This window comes from Raphanus sativus, chromosome 5, assembly GCF_000801105.2.
Source record: "Raphanus sativus cultivar WK10039 chromosome 5, ASM80110v3, whole genome shotgun sequence".
In the NCBI taxonomy this organism is placed as follows: Eukaryota; Viridiplantae; Streptophyta; class Magnoliopsida; order Brassicales; family Brassicaceae; genus Raphanus; species Raphanus sativus.
In genome coordinates this window covers 568161-585161 of record NC_079515.1, presented here as the reverse complement: position 1 = coordinate 585161, position 17001 = coordinate 568161, and the positions used below count along the sequence as shown (strand labels likewise).

General features: G+C 32.0%; 1 long non-coding RNA gene and 1 pseudogene across 1 annotated transcript; both read right to left on the bottom strand.

Annotated features, from left to right (window-relative positions):
• Positions 1-497: 497 nt before the first annotated feature.
• LOC130512430 (protein phosphatase inhibitor 2-like) lies at positions 498-2270 on the bottom strand (annotated as a pseudogene).
• A 3662-nt stretch (positions 2271-5932) lies between these two features.
• Positions 5933-8757, bottom strand: LOC130512617 (uncharacterized). The gene is made up of 3 exons (XR_008946188.1): positions 8273-8757; positions 8057-8177; positions 5933-7616 (listed from the first exon to the last, which is right to left on the bottom strand). It is a non-coding gene; the product is annotated as an uncharacterized LOC130512617 (long non-coding RNA).
• Positions 8758-17001: the final 8244 nt, after the last annotated feature.

Sequence of the window (17001 nt, the reverse complement as noted above, 5' to 3'; positions counted from 1 at the left end):
TTGTATCAACCTTCTATAAAGTTTATAAAACACATGTAAATATTAGATAACTATTTATAAAGGTTTATAAAACTATTTAAAAAGGTTTGTAAAACTATTTAAAAAGGTTTGTAAAACTATTTACAAGAAAATTATGAAAGCTTATAAATAATTTATAAGAGGTATGTATACTATTAATAAGAGTTTATAAAAACGTTATGAAAGCTTATATTCAATTTATAAGAGGTATTATTAGAATTGTATAGGTTTATAAATCAATTAAAAGAGTCTATAATCATTTAGAAAACCTTATAAAACAATTTATAATGGTTTGTATAATAATTAGTAAGAGTTTATAAGTGTATGTAAATAATTTATAAGGGTTTATAAAAATAATTTATAAGAGTTTATAAAAATAATTTATAAAGTTTATACACCATTATAAAGAATTATATAACAATTTATAAAGGCATTGACATAGTCAAAATAACAAGAAGAAAAGTAGAATAATGCTTTATGATAGTCAAGATTATGAATGAGGAGGAAAAAGTTACATGAAAACAGGATGCAAAACAATTTCATAATATAAAGGTATATAAATTAATTTCTAATAAACTGATTTGATTAATCGAGAGGTAACTCTGTTAAACATAGAGGAGAGTACACATTTGATTTAGCAGAGGTTGATATCAACTCGAGGATGAAACTCTCGTGGTTGCATTTAACTCTTTGTTAACGCCTTTGGTAGTGTGACGTGAGGTTGTTGCCTCTGATTTACTGCCTGTCGCCATCATCTTCTTCCTCTTCTTCTACATAGAACGACCCTGTCAACCTGATGACCTCAGTTCCTTCACCTACTGAAACTCATCGTAATGTACTCTTCTGTGTTCGTTGAAACGTGCGTTTTTCTCACCATCCCCATCTGTGTCATTTGCACAGATGGGGATACAGAAACACATGGAGATGAGATCAAACAAATTAATAAAAACATGAAACTCAATATTTAGTTTGGTTTTGAGGAGGACTACCTTCATCATCTTGATCCATTGGATCTACTTCATCCTCCTCCTAAGACGAGCTCCAGCCACCAGAACCAGACCCCAGGTTAGTATGACTACTAGACAAGGCAGCCGCTGGCTGGTTGAGAACGATTCTCAGTTCTGCCGCACGTTGCATATCATCGACGCATTCGTCAAACGATCTTCCTCTAGGAGACACAGACCCTGACACAATCAATCAAGAAACACCCACAAATAGAAGGCATATTCTAAATTATGTTTCCTGGATTAAAAATTTATCAGAACCATCTCTAGCTAATCATACATCTAGAATGAAAGATTTTCAAATCAACCAACTAAAGCAAGCACAAGATTCCCCCAGAAAAGAGTACCAATTGTTACTTCCTATATGAGTTTCATATAATTTTTACTTATGATTGAATCTTCCGTCAAAATGGGGATGACCTTCCGAACAGGCCATGTGATTGAATCTTCCACGGCATCCTGTATTGTTTCCTGTTACATATCAACTTTATGGTAAGCTTCATATGCCCCAGGGCATAAAAGAACATCTAACAAAGCACAGCATTGCATCAGTAGCGTCATGTGGAACGCTGGGTGAGAAAATGAGATAGAAAAGGAAAAGAAAACTAGAAACGTAGACTATAGTTTTATCAAAAAAAAAAACAACCTTAAGGGTGAAGTCCAATTTTTTCTGCAACACAAAATTTTGGATGTCGTAAGCTAAACAACATACAACAGAGACTTTTATGCACACACAATTGCATGCTCAGTTATGCACGTAAAAGAATGTAACAACATTAAACAAAACTAAAGAAAAAACATTTATGAAAATAACAGCTTCAAATGTTTCAGAGGACACCAACCTTTTCTCTAAGAGAAACACTGACAGCTCCAAAGCAAGGAAACTCATCAACCAATGGCCTAAAATCAGCCTGAAAACACCAGTGAATCCAATATTTTCACCTAGAAAACAGACAATACGATATCTGTAACGACCCTAATCGGGTCTATTGGTCTAATTGAATTATTTTAGACTAAACCAAATGGTTTGGTTTTCATATATTTTATTTAATTATTGTTAACCCTATCCCCACCAATACGTGTGTTTCTATACCTAATATATAAACATATACGTATCTCCTTCTTCAATCCAAGCCGCCTCCTCCCTTGTTGCCATCCACGAGCGTGGTCTCTCCACATCTCCTTCTTCTTCTTAATGGATTTCTCTTGGTGTAAAAGGAGAAGACAACACCCGTGAGTCACCACCATGGTCTACCTTTTCTCATCATCGGGAAGCCACGTCCTCGCCACCAAAATCATTGCAAGCCACCACGGTCGAGACTTGGGCAAGTGAGACCACAATCTCATTCTTTCTTGTGCACCAAGCTTCTTTCTCTCCGCCTTTGAGTTATCGCTGTCATCACCACCACCAACGACACCATTCCTTGCCGTTGCCGTAAGTTGAAGTCACCAAAGGTGAATCGTGGGTCACCGGAGTTTGGGACCCATTACAGTAATCCAAGCCGTGCCATGATTGCCATGACCCCATGATCCAAGCACGTGTTAGTTAAGTTTCTCAACCTTTATCATCACGTGTTTGGTAATAAATTGTAACACTAGTTGTTTCTTGTAATGCAAGTAACCTCTATAACATGAACCCTAATCGTATGAAGCCATGCGCAGGTGGAAACATGAAACTGTATGTGTGAATTATTTCATAAGTAATTCATGCTAAGCTTAGTCTTGTTGCACGAGACATCCATTTCTGAGGGTTCCCGATCCAATTCAGATATTGGCTAAGGTGAGGGCTATTCTCGTAATTTCTCGTACACGGCCTAGGATTTCGAGTGAACACAATTTAGTTCTAATATGTATCCGTCTTTGTGAATTGAGTCAGTCCGATGTCTGATTGGAGTATGCGTGATAGTTTAGGTTCTTTGCTTAAACCGAATATAAGGATCTAGATGGTTCAACTTTGATTGTTTCATTTAGAACTGATATATTATAATATTATTAATATAATATTTATTTATTATGATTGTGTATGGGATTTTGCCGGGTACAGAGAGTTTTATCTGTAGGCCGGGTTTTGTGTTGGTTACGGTCAGCTTTAGTCGACCGGTTGATCGTAGCTGTTGGTCGATAAATCGTCTCCGGGCGTGTGTTGCCGAGCATATATTCGGTGGGTTTGGGCTTGTTAGTGGGCCGGTCGCTAGGACCATTGTTTGATTTTTGGGTACTTTAGGTGCCGTGTTTGTTATGTATTAGTATTAAATTATATTTATTCGGAGTGCTATGTCCAAGTCAATGAACTTCGGGTTTAGCATCCCATACCTCACTGAGTGACTCCCCAGTTGCTCACCCCTCTTTCTTCCCCATTTCAGGTGAGACAGACGAGTATATGATATTTGGACGGATTGGTGCTACTGGACTTTTTATTCGGATTTTTATTTGGGTTTTGGGTGAGTGGATTTGTGTATATGGGCTATTGTGTTATGAGTTATTGTTGCTGGCCCATTTTTCTCTAGATAGGAGGTGACGGGTGTTATAATTTGGTATCAGAGCGGGTTCCGTCCCGGTTTCATCCCGGGATGGCGATTAGGGGATTCGGTTTTCAATGTTTTCAAAAATATATATAATAAATATTAATAATTAAAAAAAATTGTTTTGGAAATTCTTTTAGCACCATTCTGTCCAATAATTACTAACTCAATTGCCTCTTTTTATACCGATGAATAAAATCATCGTCATTCACCCTTCAGATAACAAAGTTCTAGCCAGATGTCAGCAGATGAGTGATGTCAGTTTGTCAGTATGCTCAGAGGTTTATCGGTTTCTTCAATCATTATTTCGAGGTTTTTCAAGAGTGGATATGTGACGTTTCAGCCACCACCCATTTTCAAGCCATCACTCCACGAGTTTCTGATGTATTGTGTTATGTGATTTGAGGTATGAGCCACTAATTGGCATGTGGTTTTGGTGTACGAGTATGTTGCTTTATTTCTTTGGATTTACGCTTTATTTGAAACTCGTGGGGATCGCTTTGAGACTGGGGGTGCGCCGGTTGCGTTGTGTTGATATTGGAGTTACACTTGTCATGTTTGCCAGATTTTGATTATATTGATCGTTTCAGAGATGTGTTAGTTCGGACAGCTGCCACAAGAAGTTGGGAGCTATTTTTTTTATTTTTATTTATTTATTTTTAATTACCGAGTTGTACTAGTTGTACTTGGAGAGGTCAAGTTATTCAGATATTCGTCAGAGATGGAGCTGAGTTTTTACGATGTCATTCTTGAGATGGATTCATTGTCATGACATCAAGTGGTGATTATTTTCCCGAGAACAAAAGTTCATATTCCTGGAGCAGAGTAGAGTTTTATTGCATTGATTCTGAGGAGTTATTGGTTAGAGGAGCAAATACATTTTTGGTGACCATTTCGATGGTTGAGGATGATGGAAAACATGAGCTGCAGGATTTTCAAGTTATTGCAGAATATGAGGATATATTTGAGGGATTAAAAGGGTCATTACTAGTCAGAGGAGATGCTCTTACGATTGAGTTGGAACCATGGACAACACCAATTACACGAGCTCCATACATTCTAGCACCAGCAATTGGAGGAACTATCTGATAAGGGTTTCAGAAGACCTATTACTTCACCATAAGAAGCACCATGTATTATTTATGATGAAGAAAGATGAGAGTTTTAGGGTTTGTATCGTCTGCAGAGACTTGAACAAGGACACCATCAGGTTGCTAATTGCTATAGCTGAGGAGCATCTACAGGGGACGGTTTTCCGTATACACTATGGACATTTTGAGTTAGTGGTGATGCCAATTGGGTTGTCGAATGTACTGTTAAGCAGTCAGGAACCTTATGAATGACATCTTTTGTGAGCACTTGGATAAGTGCATGATTGTCTTTATCAACTACATCATGATTTATTCTTGGAGATCATTAGTTGGTTGCTAGTTGTTTCTCGTAGAGGAAAAAAAATTGGGATTTTGGGTCATGTGTTTCAGAAGCATCAGTTGTTGTATATTTATAAAAGATTATTATAAGTTTAGAGGGCCGACACCTAAGAGGTACTGAGATCTGAGGTGTTATCATCTTTGGCAAAAAGAAGGATAGAGCTACATTTTGTTGCCAGGACTATGGAAGGCAAGTTTCATGAAAAATAATGTATGAGCGATCATGGACCGTTTTACTAAGTTAAACTCGAGAGGCATCTTTAGGACTTGTGCCCAATTTGCAAAAGAAAAGAAAAATATTGAGGAAAGCATCTACCGCTGAGATAGTTCATGTACATTAACAGTTGGCACTCGGACATCCATATATCACTTGAGGAAACTCTTTATGGAAGATCATTCGCACACATACTATGATGGAACAAAGTGGGGAAGCACTATAATATATAACAACCAATGGTTTAAAGGACGCTAAAAAAAAAAAAACTAGAAATCCTCAAGAATCACCTGAACGAATCTGACGATTAAAATAAAGTTGTCAAAGCCGAAATATATGTTTATTGTTTGGGTTTATCAGCAGAGTCGTCAGGCTTCAATGTCATGCTCCATGTATCAGTTTTGAAAAAGGTTATACAAAAGCCAGAGCTCATTTTGCAGAAGCACCCAATAGACTTGTTAAAATTTTGTCTGCACCCAGTCAACCACTGGAGATTATGGATCAACAAATTAAAAATATTCAAGGAATGAAGATCAGTTTGTTGGACGATTCAGAACTCTTTTAGTATGGTAATGGACAGCTGGCTCGAGATTTGAATTCGGGGACGAATTCCTCACTAGTAGGGGAGAATTGTAACGACCCTAATCGGGTCTATTGGTCTAATTGAATTATTTTAGACTAAACCAAATGGTTTGGTTTTCATATATTTTATTTAATTATTGTTAACCCTATCCCCACCAATACGTGTGTTTCTATACCTAATATATAAACATATACGTATCTCCTTCTTCAATCCAAGCCGCCTCCTCCCTTGTTGCCATCCACGAGCGTGGTCTCTCCACATCTCCTTCTTCTTCTTAATGGATTTCTCTTGGTGTAAAAGGAGAAGACAACACCCGTGAGTCACCACCATGGTCTACCTTTTCTCATCATCGGGAAGCCACGTCCTCGCCACCAAAATCATTGCAAGCCACCACGGTCGAGACTTGGGCAAGTGAGACCACAATCTCATTCTTTCTTGTGCACCAAGCTTCTTTCTCTCCGCCTTTGAGTTATCGCTGTCATCACCACCACCAACGACACCATTCCTTGCCGTTGCCGTAAGTTGAAGTCACCAAAGGTGAATCGTGGGTCACCGGAGTTTGGGACCCATTACAGTAATCCAAGCCGTGCCATGATTGCCATGACCCCATGATCCAAGCACGTGTTAGTTAAGTTTCTCAACCTTTATCATCACGTGTTTGGTAATAAATTGTAACACTAGTTGTTTCTTGTAATGCAAGTAACCTCTATAACATGAACCCTAATCGTATGAAGCCATGCGCAGGTGGAAACATGAAACTGTATGTGTGAATTATTTCATAAGTAATTCATGCTAAGCTTAGTCTTGTTGCACGAGACATCCATTTCTGAGGGTTCCCGATCCAATTCAGATATTGGCTAAGGTGAGGGCTATTCTCGTAATTTCTCGTACACGGCCTAGGATTTCGAGTGAACACAATTTAGTTCTAATATGTATCCGTCTTTGTGAATTGAGTCAGTCCGATGTCTGATTGGAGTATGCGTGATAGTTTAGGTTCTTTGCTTAAACCGGATATAAGGATCTAGATGGTTCAACTTTGATTGTTTCATTTAGAACTGATATATTATAATATTATTAATATAATATTTATTTATTATGATTGTGTATGGGATTTTGCCGGGTACAGAGAGTTTTATCTGTAGGCCGGGTTTTGTGTTGGTTACGGTCAGCTTTAGTCGACCGGTTGATCGTAGCTGTTGGTCGATAAATCGTCTCCGGGCGTGTGTTGCCGAGCATATATTCGGTGGGTTTGGGCTTGTTAGTGGGCCGGTCGCTAGGACCATTGTTTGATTTTTGGGTACTTTAGGTGCCGTGTTTGTTATGTATTAGTATTAAATTATATTTATTCGGAGTGCTATGTCCAAGTCAATGAACTTCGGGTTTAGCATCCCATACCTCACTGAGTGACTCCCCAGTTGCTCACCCCTCTTTCTTCCCCATTTCAGGTGAGACAGACGAGTATATGATATTTGGACGGATTGGTGCTACTGGACTTTTTATTCGGATTTTTATTTGGGTTTTGGGTGAGTGGATTTGTGTATATGGGCTATTGTGTTATGAGTTATTGTTGCTGGCCCATTTTTCTCTAGATAGGAGGTGACGGGTGTTATAATATCAGTTGTAGTCAGCTGCTTATCATGGAGCAAACTAGAAAAGCTACAAACAAAACATCAGTATGACTTCACATGCTCTGCAAGGCAGGCATGAGGTACATGTCCTGTACCTGAACTGGAAGAGATACACAACCTAAGGTCTTGATGCCAAGTACTATATTTGGATTCCCATCCCAATTCATATCAAGCTCCATGGTCATCCCATTTTCATCACCTTCTATAATGGAAACACCTACAGAAACACCAAGGAGCACAAGCAATCTCATAAACTGTAAAGCAACGGCAAAGTATTAGTTTAAGATTATGGCTCTTATTTTTGCAAACTTTGAAAACACTATCCACAGAAATGTAAAGCATACCGCGGCCATTGAATATTAGTTTTCCAGTTTAATATAAACCATTTCTCATTCTTTTTATTCACTTGAATATAAATTTTCCCTTGGACATGATACAGTTACTAACTTACTATCAAGTAAAAGTAGGTTACAAAGTGGAGAAGCGTTGAAAACATAAACAATCTCGACTAAGAATCCAAGCTCACGATGGACTCACACCAAACCGAAAAGTTCAAAAGCAAAGAGATTTCAACGCCAACTCAAATTGATTCAATTTGCACAAGTTTTAGTTACCTCACAAACACAAAAAAAAACATTACATTTAAACAAAGCAAACCTGTAAACTGAGGCGCCACGGTACCGAGAGTAAGCTTAGAAAATGTCAAGGAGGCAACAAAGGCAGGTCTATATTGCTCGAGATCCGGCTCTACGGATGCCCTTATAAGCACAGAGGCTGCCTAAAAACTCCAATGAACAGGAAAGAAAACCTCTTTAGAAAAAAACATCTTCATAAAAATGTCACAATATCAAATCTCTCTCTCATTCAACATACCTCATCAACATAAGGCCAGATCTTAGTCAAGTGATGGTTCAGCCAAGTCAACTGAAGTAAAACAAAAACGCCAAAAGTGAACACCAATTCGCAAAAAAAAAAAGGAAGAAGCTTTATACTCAATTAGGGGAGACTTTAACTTCTGACGCTCGGAGAAAACGACCCAGGAAGAATAAAACTCAGCGGGGAGAAGCTTCCTTGAATCTATTGGTCTTGACGAAGCCGATGATGATTGTGATTCCCACGGCGAGTCCGATCACAAGTTGAGGAAGCTTCAGATCTGACCAATTTAAAATCTCCAGACACAGATCGAAGTATGTCGCCAGAGCTCGTCTTCCTTCACCGGATCTCTTTGTTTTTCGTCGGAACTATTCGTTCTTCTTCGTCGGAGATCTTTCTTTTTCTCTAGAGCTTCTCCGTGTTTGCCGTGTACAATCTTCCTCCGAGTCGTTGAATTTAGCCAGAGTCGTCGAATTTCACCGGAGTCGTCGAATATCGCCGGAGAGACCTTTGCCGTAGTCGTCGAATATAATCATCAATCTGAGAAATTTTAAAATCGTGCAGGAGAAGATATGTTTGTGTTTGATCAGCTAAGGGTACAATGGTACTTTATCTATTAAAATTTTAAGGGTAAAGTTGATTAGTGTAAATTTAAAAAGTGGTATCATGAAAGTGGTATTTGTGGTAATTTCCCATAATTTTTATTAATTATTTATTTTATTCGGATCTAAAAATCAAAAAAAAAATCCTAGAACTCATTAATGCAAATTACTATTTAACACATGTAATATTACAAATAATAGTTTATGGTAACTACTTGTAGAATTATAGAAAGAGTATATAATATGTCATCAATTTGTTTATTTTATCAATTTTAATTTTATAATTATATAAAATAGTAATATAATTTTTATAGAAAAATAAATATAATGGTTGTGTACTTTTATACAAAGAATTATATTTATATGTAATGCATTATTATTAGAACTCTAAGTTTTTAAATTCTGCACATGGTGCTATAAAATCATTTGGAAATTCTTCTAAATCTATTTATTATCGTATAAGTGTGTTGTTATGATAATTATATATGTATTGTTAAAACTATTTTTATTGTAAATTCACTTATTGTACTTTACATCGTAATGGTTTTCTAAATTCATTGGTTGTATTATAGAACCACTCTACATCGAAATGGTATAAATTATTGATTCACTTGAGTTATAGAACCACTTATTAGGATTTATGAAAATTTTATAAGGATTTTTAAAATTTCTAAAAAAATAATTCATAAAATATATAATTTATAATTTTTTATTAATGATTTATAATTGTATAGTACTTAAAAATTCTAACTTTTTATTATTGTATCATAAATTATCTTTCATGATAAATGGTCATCGTTTTAATTTCTTAACAACTGTTTTAATAAAACTTAATATACTGTTTAAATTTAGTGGATTAACTACTATAAAATCTCTATTCTTTAGAGAAACGGAAACAGCAAATGTTTCAAACCTAATTGACCATTATCCTATGTTAGTTTATGATGCAAATATGCATTAAAACAATATTGTCATATTTTTGATTTTTTTCTCAAAATATGTAGGTTAACCACTACGAAAATATTGATTCTTTGGTTCAATGCCCTATATTTTTAAACTTATACTCATTAGTGTTGTTTAAAATTTTCTGATAACTTTACACATTTTTATTAATGTATAATAAACTCGTTTTCATGGTACATGAGCATAGTTCTAAATTCTTAACAATTAGGTTAGTAAAACTTCATATACTGCCTAAACCATTGGACTTACCACTATGAAAATTTTATTCTTGAGAAAAATGGAGACAACAAAGATTCTAAACCTCTATGATCATCATCTTATGTCAATGCTCTAAGAAACTATACACTAAAACCAGATTTTCATATTTGTGAAAAAGTTTCGAAATCCGTGGGTTAACCTCTTTTAAAAAATGAGTTTTCGGTAAATCCTCTATATACTGAAGTTTATACTCTTCACTTTTGTTTTAAAAATTTCAAACCACATTCTTCATTTGAATTAATGTATTCTAAAGTCTGTTTCATGGTATATAGGAATTATTCTATTTTTTAAATATTTAGTTTTGTAAAATTTCATATACTGCATACAATAGTGGAATTATCATTATAAAATCTTCATTATCTAGAGAAACGGAGACAACAAAGGTTCTGAACTCTTTTACCATCATCTTATGTTAGTGCTCGATGAAACTATACACTAAAACCAGATTTTCATATTTTTGAATTTTTTTTCAAAATTCATGGGTTAACCCCTTCAAAATATTGAGTTTTCGGTAAATGCTCTATATACTGAAGTGTATACTCTTCACTTTAGTTTAAAAATTTCAAACCGCATTCGACATTTTAATTAATGTATTCTAAACTATCTTTCATAGTATATAGGAATCATTCTAATATTTTAATATTTAGTTTGGTAAAATTTCATATACTGCCTAGAATAATAGAATTACCATTCTAAAATCTTTATTATCTAGAAAAATGGAGACAAGAGAGGTTCTAAACCTATTTAATCATCATCTTATGTCAGTGCTCTAAGAAACTATACAGCAAAACCAGATTTTCATATTTTTGATTTTTTTTTCAAAATCCGTGGGTTAACCCTTTTTAAAATAATGAGTTTTCATTAAATCCTCTATATACTAACATTTATACTCTTCACTTTTGTTTTAAAAATTTCAAACCACATTATATATTTGAATTAATCTATTCAAAAGTCTCTTTCATGGTATTTATGAATCATTCTAATTTTTTTAATATTTCGTTTAATAAAAGTTCGTATACTGCCTAGATTAGTGGAATTACCATTATGAAATTTTCATTATCTAGAGAAACAGAGACAACACAAATTCTAAACTCTTTTACCATTATCTTATGTTAGTGCTTGATAAAACTATAACCTAAAACCATATTTTTATATTATTGAAATTTTTCCAAAATCCGTGGGTTAACAACCCCTTCGAAAATAATGAGTTTTTGGTATATCCTTTATGTACTAAAGTTTATATTCTTCACTTTTGTTTTAAAATTTTCAAACCATATTCTACATTTGAATTAATGTTTTCTAAAGTCGCTTTCATGGTATATAGGAATCATTCTAATTTTTTAATATTTAGTTTGGTAAAATTTCATATACTGCATAGATTAGTGGAATTATCATTATAAAATCTTCATTATCTAGAGAAACGGAGACAACAGAGGTTCTAAACTCTTTGACCATCATCTTATGTCAGTGCTCGATGAAACTATACACTAAAACCAGAATTTCATATTTTTTGAAATTTTTCCAAAATTTGTGGGTTAACCCTTTCTAAAATAGTGAATTTTCGGTAAATGCTTTATATACTGAAGTTTATACTCTTCACTTTTGTTTAAAAATTTCAAACCACATAATTTATTCTAAAAAATCTTTAATGGTATATAGGAATCATTCTAATTTTTTAATAATTAATTTACTATAATTTCCTATACCGCCTAGATTAGTGGAATTAGCATTATTAAATCTACATTATCTAGAGAAACGGAGACAACAACAGTTCTAAACTCTTTGAAAATTATCTTATATTAGTGCTAGATGAAACTATACAATAAAACAAGATTTTCATATTTTTGAAAATTTTCCAAAATCCGTGGGTTAATCCTTTCTAAAATAATGAGTTTTTGGTAAATGCTCTATATACTGAAGTTTAATACTCTTCACTTTTGTTTAAAAATTTCAAACCACATTCGACATTTGAATTAATGTATTCTAAACTATCTTGAATCATTCTAATATTTTAATATTTAGTTCGGTAAAATTTCATATACTGACTATAATAGTGGAATTACTATTTTAAATTTTTATTATCTAGAGAAAAGGAGACAATAAAGGTTCTAAACCTCTTTGGTGTTTAGTTTCTTAGAGCACTGACATAAGATTTGTGTTATCAAGCACTAACATAAGATGATGTTCAAATAGTTTAGAACCTTTGTTGTCTCTCTTTCTATAGATAATGAAGATTTTATAATGTTAATTCCACGAATCTAGACAGTCAATAAAATTTTTAGTAAACTAAATTTAAAAAAACTAGAATGATTCCTATGTACCATGAAATATAATTTAGAATACATTACTTAAAATGTAGAATGTGGTTTGAAATTTTTAAACTAAAATGAAGAGTATAAACTTCAGTATATAAAACATTTACCGAAAACTCATTATTTTAGAAAGGGGTTAACCCACGGATTTTTGAAAAATTCAAAAATTTGAAAATCTTGTTTTAGTGTATAGTTTCATCGAGCACTAACATAAGATGATGATCAAAGAGTTTAGAACCTTTGTTGTCTCTGTTTCTCTAGATAATAAAGATTTTATAATGCTAATTCCACTATTCTAGATAGTAAATGAAATTTTAGTAAACTAAATATTAAAAAACTAGAATGATTCCTATATACAATGAAAGATAATTTAGAATATATTAATTAAAATGTAGAATGTGGTTCGAAATTTTAAACTAAAGTGAAGAATATAAACTTCAGTATATAGAGCATTTACCGAAAGTAAATATTTTAGCAGGGGTTACCCACGGATTTTGGAAAATTTTTCAAAAATATAAAAATATGGTTTTAGTATATAGTTTCATCGAGCACTAATATAATATGATGATCAAAGAGTTTAGAACCTATGTTGTCTCCGTTTCTCTAGATAATGAAGATTTTAAAATGCTAATTCCACTAATCTATGCAGTATAGAAATTTTAGTAAACTAAATACTAAAAATTAGATGATTCCTATATACAATAAAGAGACTTTAGAATACATTAATTCAAATGTAGAATGTGGTTTAAAAATTTTAAACTAAAGTGAAGAGTATAAACTTCAATATATAGAGCATTTATCGAAAACTCATTATTTTAGAAGGTGTAAACTCACATATTTGGGAAAAATTTCAAAAATATGAAAATCTGGTTTTAGTGTATAGTTTCATCGAGCACTAAAATAAGATGATGGTCAAAGAGTTTAGAACCTCTGTTGCCTCTGTTTCTCAAGATAATAAGATTTTATAATGCTAATTCCACTATTTTAGACAGTAAATAAAATTTTAGTAAACTAAATATTAAAAAATTATAATGGTTCCTATATACCATGAAATATAATTTAGAATACATTAATTCAAATGTTAGAATGTGGTTTGAAAATTTTTAAACTAAAATGAAGAGTATAAACTTCAGTATATAGAGCATTTGCCGAAAACTTAATATTTTAGAAGGTGTTAGCCCACGGATTTTGGAAAATTTTCAAAAATATGAAAATTTGGTTTTAGTGTATAGTTTCATCGAGCACTAACATAAGATGATGGTCAAAGAGTTTAGAACCTCGGTTGTCTCCGTTTCACTAGATAATAAAGATTTTATAATGCTAATTCCACTATTCTAGATAGTAAATGAAATTTTAGTAAATTACATATTAAAAATTAGAATGATTCCTATATACCACGAAAGATAATTAGAATACATAATTTCAAATGTAGAATGTGGTTTAAAATTTTTAAACTAAAGTGAAGAGTATAAACTTCAGTATATAGAGCATTTACCAAAAACTCACTATTTTAGAAGAGGTTAACCCACAGATTTTGGAAAATTTTTAAAAATATGAAAATCTTGTTTTATTGTATAGTTTCATCTAGCACTAATGTAAGATGATGGTCAAAGAGTATAGAACCACTGTTGTCTCCGTTTCACTAGATAATAAAATTTTATAATGGTAATTCCACTAATCTAGGCAGTAAATGAAATTTAAGTAAACAAAATACTAAAAAATTATAATGATTCCTATATACCATGAAAGATAATTTAGAATACATTAATTCAAATGTAGAATGTGGTTTAAATTTTTTAAACTAAAGTGAAGAGTATAAACTCCAGTATATCGAGCATTTACAAAAAACTCATTATTTTAGAAGGGGTTAACCCACGGATTTTGGAAAATTTTCAGAAATATGAAAATCAGGTTTTAGTGTATAGTTTTATCTAACACTAACATAAGATGATGGTCAAAGAGTTTAGAACCTCTGTTGTCTCCGTTTCTCTAGATAATAAAGATTTTATAATGCTAATTCCACTATTCTAAATAGTAAATGAAATTTTAGTAACTAAATATTAAAAAATTAGAATGATTCCTATATACCATGAAAGATATTTTAGAATACATTAATTCAAATTGAATGTGGTTTGAAATTTTTGAACTAAAGTGAAGAGTATAAACTTCAGAATAGAGAGCATTTACCGAAAACTCATTATTTTAGCAGGGGTTAACCCACGGATTTTGGAAAAATTTCAAAAAATTGAAAATCTGGTTTTAGTGTATAGTTTCATCAAGCACTAACATAAGATGATGGTCAAAGAGTTTAGAATCTCTGTTGTCTCTGTTTCTCTAGATAATAAAGGTTTTATAATGCTAATTCCATTATTTTAGATAGTAAATGAAATTTTAGTAAACTAAATATAAAAAAATTAGAATGATTCCTATATACAATGAAATATATTTTAGAATATATTAATTTAAATGTAGAATGTGGTTTGAAATTTTTAAACTAAAGTGAAGAGTATAAACTTCAGTATAAAGAGCATTTACCGAAAACTCAATATTTTAAAAGGGGTTATCCCACGGATTTTGAAAAATTATCAAAAATGTGGAAATCTGGTTTTATTGTATAGTTTCATCGAGCACTAACATAAGATGATGGTCAAAGAGTTTAGAACCTCTGTTGTCTCCGTTTCTCTAGATAATAAAGATTTTATAATGCTAATTCCACTATTCTAGATAGTAAATGAAAATTTAGTAAACTACATATTAAAAAATTAGAATGATTCCTATATACCATGAAAGATAATTTAGAATACATTAATTCAAATGTAGAATGTGGTTTGAAATTTTTAAACTAAAGTGAAGAGTATAAGCTTCAGTATATAGAACATTTACCGAAAACTCAATATTTTAGAAGGGGTTAACCCACTGATTTTGGAAAATTTTCAAAAATAAAAAATATCGTTTAGTGTATAGTTTCATCGAGCAGTAACATAATATAATGTTTAAAGAGTTTAGAAACTATGTTGTCTCCGTTTCTCTAGATAATGAAGATTTTATAATGCTAATTCCAATAATCTATGCAGTAAATAAAATTTTAGTAAACTAAATACTAAAAAAATTAGATTGATTCCTATATACCATGAAAGAGACTTTAGAAACATTAATTCAAATGTAGAATGTGGTTTAAAATTTTTAAACTAAAGTGAAGAGTATAAACTTTAGTATATAGAACATATACCTAAAACTCATTATTTTAGAAGGTGTTAACCCACGAGTTTGGGAAAATTTTCAAAAATATGAAAATCTGGTTTTAGTCTATAGTTTCACCGAGCACTAACATAATATGATGGTCAAAGAGTTTAGAACCTCTGTTGTCTCCGTTTTTCAAGATAATAAGATTTTATAATGCTAATTCCACTATTCTAGACAGTAAATAAAATTTTAGTAAACTAAATATTAAAAATTAGAATGATTCCTATATACCATGAAATATAATTTAGAATACATTAATTCAAATGTAGAATGTGGTTTGAAAATTTTAAACTAAAATGAAGAGTATAAACTTCATTATATAGAACATTTACCGAAAACTCAATATTTTGGAAGGATTAACCCACGGATTTTGGAAAAGTTTCAAAAATATTAAAATCTGGTTTTATTGTATAATTTCATCGAGCACTAACATAAGATGTTGGTCAAAGAGTTTAGAACCTCCGTTGTCTCCGTTTCTCTGGATAATAAAGTTTTTTTTAATGGGTTCCACTAATCTAGATAGTAAATGAATTTTTAGTAAACTACATATTAAAAAATTAGAATGATTACTATATACCATGAAAGATAATTTAGAATACATTAATTCAAGTGTAGAATGTGGTTTGAAATTTTTAAACTAAAGTGAAGAGTATAAACTTCGGTATATAGAACATTTACCGAAAACTCAATATTTTAGAAGGGGTTAACCCACAGATTTTGGAAAATTTTCAAAAATATTAAAATCTGGTTTTAGTGTATAGTTTCATCGAGCACTAACATAAGATGTTGGTCAAAGAGTTTAGAACCTCTGTTGTCCCCATTTTACTAGATAATAAAAATTTTATAATGGTAATTCCACTAATCTAGGCAGTAAATGAAATTTAAGTAAACAAAATACTAAAAAATTATAATGATTCCTATATACCATGAAAGATAATTTAGAATACATTAATTCAAATGTAGAATGTGGTTTAAATTTTTTAAACTAAAGTGAAGAGTATAAACTTCAGTAAATAGAGCATTTACCGAAAGTAAATATTTTAGCAGGGGGTTAACCCATGGATTTTGGAAAATTTTCAAAAATATGAAAAATCTGGTTTTGGTGTATAGTTTCATCTAGCACTAACATAAGATGGTGGTCAAAGAGTTTAAAACCTCTATTGTTTCCGTTTCTCTAGATAATAAAGATTTTAAAATGCTAATTCCACTAATCTATGCAGTATAGAAATTTTAGTAAACTAAATACTAAAAATTAGAATGATTCCTATCTTATTATATAAAACTTGGTTCTTCAAAGTTACTAATTAATATGATCGCGACACATGTCAATTATATATTCAGGATTGTGACA